Raw genomic sequence first — 11768 nt, 5'->3', positions numbered from 1 at the left:
AAAATACATTTCTGCTGTTTTAAGCCACCAAATGTGTGACAATTTGTTACAACAGCCACAGAAACTAAGGTAACTACTGGGTAGCTTCAGATCTTACTTCCCAAAACCAATGAATAAATTATATCTCCCCATCTTGAGCCTCCAACAATGTAAAATATATCATGCCTTGACTTTGCTCACACCCTCTGCATACATACTCATGTAACTGCTAAAATGGAGACCAGACACAGAACCTTTTGTGTCATTATCAGAAGGGACTCGGGCTTCACAGTGGGAACTACCAGATTAAAGGGCTTCCTGGTTTAGTAAAGAAATCTGGGAAATACTGGTTTGAAAACATTTGAAAAAGTTTCTCTACTACAGGACTTTTCAGAGCCTTTAATAAGCTAATAAGACTGTGAATCTCCAAGGAGCAACGTGGTCTTCAGTGTTGACCAAACTTATTTCATTATAATCATCCTACCCCTGGGAATGGGCTTCCCTGGTGGCTCAGACTGTAAAGGATCTGCCTGCAATGCAGGATACCTGGGTTCGATCCTTGGGTTGGGAAGATCCCCTGGAGAAGGGAATGATACCCACTAAAGAGCCTCTTGATGAAGGTAAAAGAGAGTAAAAAAGCTGGCTTAAAACTCAACATTCAAAACATGAAGATCATAGCATCCAGTCCTACCACTTCATGGCAAATAGATGGGGAAACAGTGGAAATAGTGACAGACTTTATTTTCTGGGCTCCAAAATCACTGCGAATGGTGACAACAGCCATGAAGTTAAAAGACGTGTGCTCCTTGGAAGAAAAGCTATGACCAACCAAGACAGCATACTAAAAAGCAGAGACATCACTTTGCCAACAAAGGTCCATATAGTCAAAGCTATGGTTTTTTCCAGTAGTCATGTATGGACGTGAGAATTGGACCATAAAGAAGGCTGAGTGCGGAAGAATTGATGCTTTTGAACTGTGGTGTTGGAGAAGACACCTGAGAGTCCCTCAGACTGCAAGGAGATCCAACCAGTCCGTCCTGAAGGAAATCAATCCTGAAGATTCATGGAAGGACTGATGCTGAAGCTGAAGCTTCAACACTTCAGCCACCTGATGCAAAGAACCAGTTCACTGGAAAAGACCCTGATGCTGGGAAAGATTGAAGGCAGGAGGAGAAGGCGATGACAAAGGATGAGATGATTGGATGGCATCACTGACTCAATGAACATGAATCTGAGCAAACCCTGGAAGATGGTGAAGGACAGGGAAGCCTGGCGTGCTGCAGCCCATGGGGTCTAAAGAGTCGGGCACTTCTGAGCGACTGAACAATGACATCCCACTCCAGTATTCTTGCCTGGAGAATTCCATGGACAGAAGAGCCTGGCAGGGCCATGAGGTCATAAAGAGTAGGACATGACTGAGTGATTAACACACACCCCTGGGAAAGCACCCTTAAAGACAAGTGTTACAAAGACCACAGTTAGGAGAAAAGTATGTCAGGTCCAAACACCTCACTGTATTGCTGACACTGAAGTTCAGAGCAGCTGATCTGCCACAACCCCACTGCTGGTGGCGCACATTCAGGGTTATAACTCAGACTTCCAAACCTTTTGTCTGGTGTTCCTTCTACTAACCATGTTGACCGTCTTAAAAAAAGGAAGCACTGAATGTCATCTTTAAAGTGAAGGGAGGAGGGATCTTCAAAGACAACTTCATTGAAAGGAAACATTTTCTGCAGTGAGTTAACAGTTTATAGAATGCAGCAATGAGATATGAGGAAAGGGGCATTTTTCTCATCTTTTGTTATTGGCATTGACCCTGAAGGCCCTTAGTCCTCCCCCAGAAGCTTAAGGGGCTTAGATCAAGGGCAGATTTTGAAACTGAATGTATTTAGATTAAGCAAGACCTTCAGTGAGAGGATTTACTCCCTACAAGCTGTTGCCAAGTTGGGGCTGTCCCAGCCAGGCCCCTTTTCCTCAACTGCAGTCGACTGGTTTCCAAGTTGCTAGCATTCAAGCAGTCCAGTTTCCCGGGACATTAAATATCCGCAGAGCTTCACCAGCCTCCCAGATCCTTTCCTATTTCTCCACTGTTTTTAGACAGGTTTCGGGTAGGTTGCAGATTTTCTAACAATAACCCAAGGAGATGATCCTGGGGAAATTACCCAGAGATTCAGAGTCTAGAGAAACGCTCCTTTCTTATTAGTTAGTGTTTGACAAGTCACAATGAGATTATTCCTGGCAAGAAGGATGTTTTGCCATGATAATCTAGAAGACAGAGGCAGCTGGGAGTCCAGGGCTACAAGCAGTTGTTTATTTGGGGACTTTTCTTTTAATGTCATATTCCCCTGGTTTGCTGGATGCTACTCTTCCTCCTCAAGTCTGAAAAATTGCCACTGATTTTCAGAGTCTTGAATGTGGCAGAGAAAATAGTTGCCAAGTTTCCATGAAATTAAAAAAGACGCTTGCCCCTTGAAAGGAAAGTTATGACAATTCTAGACAGTATATTACAAAACAGAGGCATCACTGCATTGACAAAGGTCCATCTTGTCAAAGCTACGGTTTTTCCAGCAGTCATGTATGGTGGTGACAGTTGGATTATAAAGCAGGCTGAGTGCCGAAGAACTGATGCTTTCAAATTGTGGTGCTGGAGAAGATTCTTGAGAGTCCCTTGGATTACAAGGAAATCAAACCAGTCAATCCTAAAGGAAATTAGTCCTGAGTATTCATTGGGAGGATTGATGCTGAAGCTTAACCTCTAATACTTTGCCCACCCAATATGGAGAGCCAACTCATTGGAAAAGACCCTGATTCTGGGAAAGACTGAAGGTAAAAGGAGAAGGGGAAAAAGAGGCTGAGATGGTTAGATAGCATCACCAATTCAATGGACATGAACTTGGGCAAACTCCAGGAGACTGGGAGAGACACAGAGGCCTGGAGTGCTGCAGTCCATGCGGTCACAAAAAGTCAGACACTTAGTGACTGAACAACAACATTTTGAATGAGTTCTGTCTTTAAGGCTGAATTTCTCTAAGCATTAAAAGGCCTCAAAATTTTCTCTTTTGTGTCAATATTTTAAAAATAGCTTCTATCACTTTTTTCCTCGTAATATAATACATATTTGTTTTAGAAATGTTGGAAGTATGAGAAAAGCATAAGAAAAGAAAAATCTTCTGTGTTCTCACCACTCAGAAATAAAAGTAATTAACATTTTTGGCTCCAAGCTCTTTTAGAATCATTTTTAAATATCTTAACAGAATGCTGGTGGGGATAAAGTTTGAGGTGAGTCTCCCTAGTCCCCATAAGATGGAAAGCAACCTGTGTGATCCAGTTCTGAATCAAGCACAAGGAGAATCACCTATCATTTATTGAGCTACTATATCAAAAAAATCTTAGTTTGTCAAATTGTATGGAATCAGAGGACCCCATTGAATAGATGAGAAACTGAACACCTGGGAGTTAACTGACTTCCCCCATAACACCTGGCATCTCAGAGGCAGAGCAGGGACCAAAAAAATTTTCTGGTTCATTTTGGTGTTTCTTCTCCCCTCACTATACCAGTGTTTCACTAGAGAAAGAATTATAGTTACAAAATTCAGTTTGAGTAAGAACATTTGGCTATGTCAAAACTCAAAGCACAAGGAATTTTTATGTACTAATTATTTGGCATTATGGAGAGAGAAATAATCTCCACGTAAATAGAAATTTCCAAAGTACTAAAGGTCAGCTTTTCAAGCATAAAGACCTACATTTTAATGTTAGCCAGTGCCAGTGGAAATTATTCTAAATATGCCTTTTTAAAAGACAGGCACATTTTAACAACACAGTTTTTTCTTGATGACTCGAAGTCATAATTACGAGCATCAGTTTTTATTCTATCCTATAACTGAGTGAGTCCTTCTGGGATTGGTAAATTATAAACCCCTAATGGTTCCAGACTGCTAAGCTTTCATCACGTTATGTTTGCTTTATATGGATTTTCTGTCTCCCCCTTCACAATCAAGCTGTCAGCTATTATTTCTTGCTGCTCCCAGTATGTCTGAGATCTTCTCCTCATTTGTTCCCCATCTGCTATGCTCCTGCTAATCTTTTATGAGCTGGAGAAGCGGATATCCACGTGTGTTAGAAGTATTTGTAACGTACAAGTAATTAGGCTCTGAGCGAGTATTGAGGGGTTTTCTCAGTCATAAAGTTAGTGAGCAGACCTAGGAACACGTATTTTTACCACCATGAAGCCATTTTAAATTTGTGTTCTCTTCAGATTGGCAAATAAATAACATTCAGATAAATGATACATCACAGTACTTTAAAAATAAATATAAACAGACGTGAAGAACTCAGAAATCTTTTGCTGATTTTATGCACATCATTCTTTCCTTGGGAAGTGATCCAAATCTCTAAGCAACATAGTGGGTCCTGAGTTGATAATTTCTTTCTTTCACTTCTTTTGTTGCTGTTGTTCAGTCGTGCCACACTCTTTGCAACCCTATGGACTGTAGCAGCCAGGTGTCCCGGTCCTTCACTATCTCCCGCAGTTTGCTCAAATTCATGTCCCTCGAGTCGGTGAAGCTATCTAACCACCTCATCCTCTGCCACCCCCTTCTCCTCCTGCCTTCAATCTTTCCCAACATCAGGGTCTTTTCCAACAAGTCGGCTCTTTGCATCAGGTGGCCAGAGTATTGGAGCTTCAGCTTCAGAGGTTTGTAACACTGTACAAGAGACAGTGACCAAAACCATCCCAAAGGAAAAGAAGTGCAGAAGGCAAAGTGGTTGTCTGAGGAGGCTTTACAAATAACTGAGGGAAAAAAGAGAAATGAAAAGCAAGGGAGAAAGGGAAAGATATACCCAACTGAATGCAGAGTTCCAGAGAATAGCGGTAAGAAGTCCTTCATTTCTTTTAAACTTCTAAAATTTACTTTACAACATAAAATTGGTTTTTTTTAATCTAATGGAAACACAGCCTCGGCATCACTCATGAGGGCCTGTCAAGTACAGAGGACAGGCCTCAACTATCAGGGCTGTTTCCCACCCCCGCCCCTCATTTCCTGACTCCTTCCCCCTACCTCCAGCTGCTGTCTTCCCCTCTTCCGTGCAAAAGGTACCAACTTTTCATTTCTTCACTTGTGGCTTGCGTATTTTTGAAAAGATCAAAACACCTTTCCCTTAATTCAAACTTTGAAATTCTTTTAAATGATCAATAAGATGGTTTTTCCTACTCTAGCCCCCCATTTTCTCCCAGATTTTAAATTTCTAAAAATTGTATTGCCAAGAATAAACAAGTAAATGACATGGACCAGGAGGAAGCTAATGTCCCTGCTCACGCGATGCTGAAATCATTCGGAACGCTACCATTAGAAATGGTGCTGCGGGAACAGCATGGGCTGTAAAAGCCAAGTGATTTGCAAAATTATGCCAAGAGGAGGAATTACTCAATGCAAACACCTGCTGTGGAGTGATTACCAAATTATCCACAGTGTAGCTATGACCCTGCAAGTTGACTTTCCTTCCGCCCGACTCCCAATGCCTCACTCGTTTGTATTTGCCAGGAAACATCCACAAAACCACTGCACTCTGCTAAACCAAAAGGCAAAATTAACTGACTCGCGCTGAAATTAATGAGGGGCAGCCCAGCCACATCAGAACGGGGCATTGACCATTTGCAAAGGACTTCCACACACAGGAGCTCACAGTTTGCAACAATTGTTCTAACGCTAAGGTGGTTCCCACCAACGGGTTCTCCCGAAGAAAGTGCAAATCTCTAAAAGAAAAACCGAAGTTAAAATACACCCTAACTGTCTGGTCTGCTTCTTCCCACCCGCCTCCACCACCACTTTTCTTTCCAGCTGTCAGTTTCTAAAGTGTATATTTTAATTTTCCATGGTGGAGCACATCCAAAGCTTTTTTAAGGAGCATGGGATTCTATTCTTCTCTAAAATCTATATGCAGCCATGGATTACCACAGCTGGCTCTGGTAACACGCGCAAAGTCCAACTTACTCTCTGAGACGATTTCTAAGGCTATTGTGAGTGACATTAGGCCTGTTTCTGGCAAGAAATCCTCTAGTTGTAATGTACACCCTCTTAAGTGGTCTTTTTGTGATCAGGGTCCCAGCTCTTACACAAATGCAGGGCACATTTTCCCCAATGGGTGTCCCAAGGAGAGCTTGGGAAGAAATCATCATTATCAAGGCAGTTCACCCAGACACACAGACTTGCTTGTTACCGTATTTAAAGAAGTGGCCACAAAGAAATAGTCATTGCATTTACAATAGGAGAAACCTAGTATGCATTTCCAAGGGATCACATTTTGGGGAGAATTACAGAATAATTACACATATGCTTAGATCACGAGCATTCAATGAAGCGGACAGTATTTTGAGGATTTAAGATGTTGGCGTTGTGGTCGTCTCTAAGAAACCGGGATAATTCAGACATTCAAATGCAAAACTGCACCATTTGGAGAGTGTAGTGCGGTCTGTTCTGGTCACTGTTACAAATTCGGAAAGGATTCCCTGGCTGCAGACATTAGAGGCACTTAATACTTAAATCTGTTTCCAAATGTAAAGCATAGAACAAAAGTGCTGGGCATTAATGAAACACATCCTAACACTGGGGAGCTGGCACATTTCATTAAAGTGTCACTTTGGGAGAGTAAAAAATAATGACAAGGGCTTCGCTGTGTGCAACTTGGTAAGGTCCTCAGATGAAATATCACTAATAACACGTTAGACATCCATTTTAACACCATCAGGGTTTTCAGATAAGGCTGGAATTAACTTTATCCTAGGCTGTTGTCTATAACCAATTACTATAAATGAACCTCTTTCATCGGTCTAAATACTGATTGTTCACATTAGTTGTATTCAAACTGCCAGGAAACCAAGTATTCTTGAAATTATTGCAAGGATCTTAAGAAAAAGACTTTAAAAGATAAAATATCTTGTTTACTCATATATTATTCATTTCCTGAAGGAATGTACCATGTGTATGTATTTTTAAAAATACACACCTTTATCATTTTTGCTGGGTCAGTGGCAAAAAACTTTTCTACTGCACTATAAATGCTAAAGTGGCCTTCTAAACTCTAAAGGGTTTTTTCTTTTTATAATTAAAAAAATTGAATAAAAATAAGAATTCAACAAATATAGACCAAAAACTCAGCATTTTATGAATTTGAAAAGATTTCCAATTTCATGTTCCAATTTAAAGCTAAGTAGTCGTCTATTTAGGAAAATTTTCCACGTGCAAATACATGGAATTTGCATTTTCAGTAAAATTTCAAAACATCTCCTAAGATCCTGTGTTCAAAATATCAGAATAACAAGAACTTTGCAACTCTGGCAACCACCTGGAAACTCTTACCAGACAGATTTATGCAGAGTGTTTTTCAACATGTATAGATTTGTTTGATTTTATGCAAAAGAGTCATTCTATAAAACGTAGCAAGGCAAGAAATTCTCCTAAGCTGGTGGATGCAGCCAAGAATCGAGTTACAAAGTAACACAAAACAAAAGAGATGAAATAGAGAAATTAGTCCAAAGCAAAACAAGAGAAGTGCAGGAGAAATTTGGAGCTGGCAATCTCCTAATGTGAAAGGTTAATCACAAGATTTAAAACCTGATCTCACTCTCTAAGGCAGCTCATGTAATTGCATACATTGTAAAGAGACATGAGAACAGTGGGAACAGGAAAAAAAATTAAACGATCGAGCTTGATATAAACTGTAAATTTAATGTGGAAAACAGCAAAAACAGGCAGAGAACTCAGCAAGGAGTCAGCTGGGGAACTAAAACAATAGAAATGGCTATAAATAACTACTTTTAAAGAAAAGACAACCTTTAATTTTTGGATCAATACATAGTCTAATGGGATACTCCCTAAAGGCTCTTTAGATTAATTCCATTCATCTGTGTTGCCTAGAGACTATTTATAGGGAATCTATCATGAGCTGATACTGTGGGTATACAAAGATAAATCTGACAGAAGGAAAAGAAAGTCATAGCTCCCTAGAGCAGAAAGTACCAACTGAGAGCTGAGAAGAAGAAAACACTCCACAAAAGAGCTGGTATTTAAACTCTGCCTGGGAGAATGGGCAGGACTTGGCTGTATGCAGGTAGGAATGGAAAGATAGGAGCAGAGGTAGGAGAGTCTGGAGCATGTGCGTAAGTCAGAGACAACTTCAGGTTGACTGGAGTGCAGCTGTCAGACACAGAAGCAGAGTGGGCTGGAAAGGGAGATGGGCAGACATCACGGACTTGAGGAATTTGACTGCTTTTTAATGGGAAGTGGGAAAACAGTGGAGTTTTGGGATTCCAGGAATGGTCTTCCTCTAAAGGTGTTGAAGAAGATTAATCTATGTGGGGCAGTCTAGAAGAGGAAGAGGAAAACATCATCTCAGCAGAATATATTTCAGGACAGTGAAAGTGTAGAGATTTGTGTTTTGGGGCTAGAAAGTACTGAAAGCATATTAATGAGTCAACATATTTCTAAATTTTAAGATTCACTTCTTGCTACATTGGAAATGAATTAAGAGGTGCCATGAAGGAACATGTAATTTATCAAGGACTCATGGAAGACCCAGTGGGTGTGACTCAGACCAATTTCCCCAGTTTTTCCAGAGAGATCTCTGGGTGCGTGTTGAATGCCAGAGACAGAATGGATTAAAAAAACTCAACAAGGGTGTATATAATTCCCTAGCACGGCAGAAATTTGGATACCTCTCAGGCCCAACCAGGACTTACAACAACCAGCTGCCCCACGAGCAGCCCCAGTGTCCAGAAATGTGCTAACCAGCCTAAAAATGGTCTCTGCATCAACGTCAGGAAAGAGAAGCAGGCAAACACACGAGGAAGCCCTTGGCCAGAAGTGCATGGTATCGGGGGCTTGGGGGCAACATTTATTAAGGAGGATAATGTACAGATGAGTAGAATGTCATAGGGACATTTCTTTACTTGCCATATTTACATGGACTTCCCTGGTAGCTTTGTGGCAGGAGACACGGGTTCAGTCCATCGGTCGGGAAGATCTCCTGGAGAAGGAAATGGCAACCCACTCCAGTACTCTTGCCTGGAGAATCCCATGGACCGAGGAGCCTGGTGGGCTACAGTCCATGGGGGTCGCAAAAGAGTCAGACACAACTTAGTGACTAAACAACAACAACATATTTATACAGCACTTTATACTGTCCAAGGTGCTTTTATTAACTTAAAAAAAAAGTTATTTATTATTTATTTGGCTGTGCCAGGTCTTAGTTGTGGTGTGTGGGATCTAGTTCCCTGACCACGGATTGAACCCAGGCCTCCTGCATTGGGAACACAGAATTTCAGCCACAGGACCACCAGGGAAGTCCCCCTCAAGGTGTTTTTAAATATATGATTTCATTTCCCTCCCAAATCCCATTATTCGCCTTTTACAGAAAAAGTTACCAAAGCCCTATCGGACTGTGTGACTATTTCAGAGCTTCTTGGTATCAGGGTGAGCACCCAGAACCCAGCTGTCTGGATTTCTCCTCCATGTCTTCACCTGGTCTGTTCCTCCTTATCATCAGCAAATATTTATCAAGCATCTGTTCTGTAGAAGCCATGCTTCTAAGTCTGAGGAAAGCCTCAGGTCTTCCTGGGAGAGTTAGAAAAATCTAGCCGGGTTTTTGGTGGCCAGCGATAGCCTGGCTCATCTTTCCCGCATAGCGCCCCCTGGTGGCAGGTAAGATAAGCACTGTGAGGTAGGAAGCCTTGAGAAGTTTTTAGGATTCAGAAACAACTTTAAGTATTTAAGACCCGACTTCATGGAAAGGTGAGACTATTGAAACATAAAAAATAATTTTTACAAGGGCTCATGTAATCCACTGCTCTCATTTGGCATATAAAGAAACTGATGTGCAGGAATTTCCCTGGTGGTCAAGTGGCCAAAACTCCGTGCTCCCACTGCAGGGGGCCTGGGTTCAATCCCTGGTCAGGGAACTAGACCCCACATGCCACAACTAAGACCCGGCACAGCCAAATAAATAAATAAATGTTAAAAAAAAAAAAAGAAAGAAAAAGAGAGGAACTGATGTCCAGAGAGGTCAAGCAATTGTGCTCTTGGCAGCACAGCATTCTAAACCAGTGCTCCTCTTCAGTAAGGAAGGCACCCCTCGGCCTCTTCCTCATCCCCCTTTCTCCGTGTGTTAACACTCATGCCACAAAGGCAATGTCCTTGGGAAGGAGGACATGGAAAGGATAAGCCCCTGGTATTTGCACAAAGGGACATCTCCTGGATTCTGCTCTTAATGACTTTATCCCCCTCATCCTCCTCTGAGCCTCAGTATCCTCATTGCTAAACTCAAAATATTCCCACCTTACTGAGTTGTTTTAAGTGTTAAATGAAATAAAGCAAGCGAAACACTTCGCACAAGCCTGGCATGTAGCAAACAATCAATACAGGGTAGTTGCTATTATGCTTAGTCAACCACCTCTGTCTGGAGTCATCAACCCTGGGCATTTGGTAAGAAATATGTATGTAACAGGAAATCAATATGTTGGTATTTACAGATGAAGCCTTTGAAGTTGAAACCAGTATAGTAACTTGCTAAAGGCCTTATTTCAAATAACTGGCAATGTTCTAGAAGTTATATGCAGCATTCTTTTCATTATGCCACCACCAACTCCAATTAAAAGATTTTTGTTGGTCTTTGTATCATCTGCAGCTGTTGTCTGTAACAATCCTGAATTTCACACTTGAAAAAGTTGATATAATACCTGATTGGCACTTCACTCAGTCTATAACTTTGCACCCCTTTTAAGACTCATATTTTTTTAAATATAGTAGGAAAAATAAGCTCCTCCCCCAAATAATAAAATTACTAGAGGCTTGCAAGATTCTTTGGAGAGTTAAACCAAAGAAATGTGGTGCTCATTTGTTCCTATAATAGGTATGCTGTCCCTAAATTTCCATTATGCACCCGGAAGCTAACTGAGCTCATTTTGAGAGCAGGCATCTAAGAGAATGTTTGCTATATAGTCATCCCTCAGTATCCGTGAGGGATTGGTTTCAGGACCCCTCACAGATACCAAAATTTGAGGATCTTCAAGTCCCTTATATAAAATGGTGTAGTATTTGCATATAATCTATGCACATCTTCCTGAATACTTTAAATCATCCCTAGATTACTTATAATACCTAATACAATGTAAATGCTGTGTAAATGTTGTGAATAAAATGTAAATATTTATGTAAATAGTTGCTGTATGGCAAATTCAAGCTTTGCTTTTTAGAGCTTCTCTGGATTTTTTTTTTTTTTTCCTTTTTGGAGTATTTCAAGCAGCAATTGGTTGAATCCACAAATGTGGGATCCAAGGGTATGAACAGCCTGCTGCATCTATATTCAGAATCTTAGTAACCTATGGTACCTAAGGACCCTCTTGGGTCCATGTAATTACTAAGAATACTCTTTAACTGTCAAAAGATTTCAGATTTAGACAATAAATTATATATATAACAAATTATATAGCCATCCTACCAACAAATCATGGGGGTAAGGAAAATTTCCCTCTTCTCTGATACTTTAAATGGAAGGAAAATATTGGACTAACCCTCTTATAAACTACCATGAAAACTAGACCAAAAAATGGAACAACTATGTTCACGCACTGGATAAGAGTTAGCTCAGGGCTGTGGGTTAAGCACGATGATTACCCCAGATTTCTTTCCACTGGCATTTTCCAAATCTCAGAGCAGATACGGTAAATTCAAAGAGTATGGTAGTTTCATGGAACAGAGGAGACAGACATTAGATTTCAGAGAGGCTGAGACAAC

Source organism: Dama dama, chromosome 2 (genome assembly GCF_033118175.1).
Source record: "Dama dama isolate Ldn47 chromosome 2, ASM3311817v1, whole genome shotgun sequence".
In the NCBI taxonomy this organism is placed as follows: domain Eukaryota; kingdom Metazoa; phylum Chordata; class Mammalia; order Artiodactyla; family Cervidae; genus Dama; species Dama dama.
Note: the sequence above shows the minus strand (reverse complement) of the source record.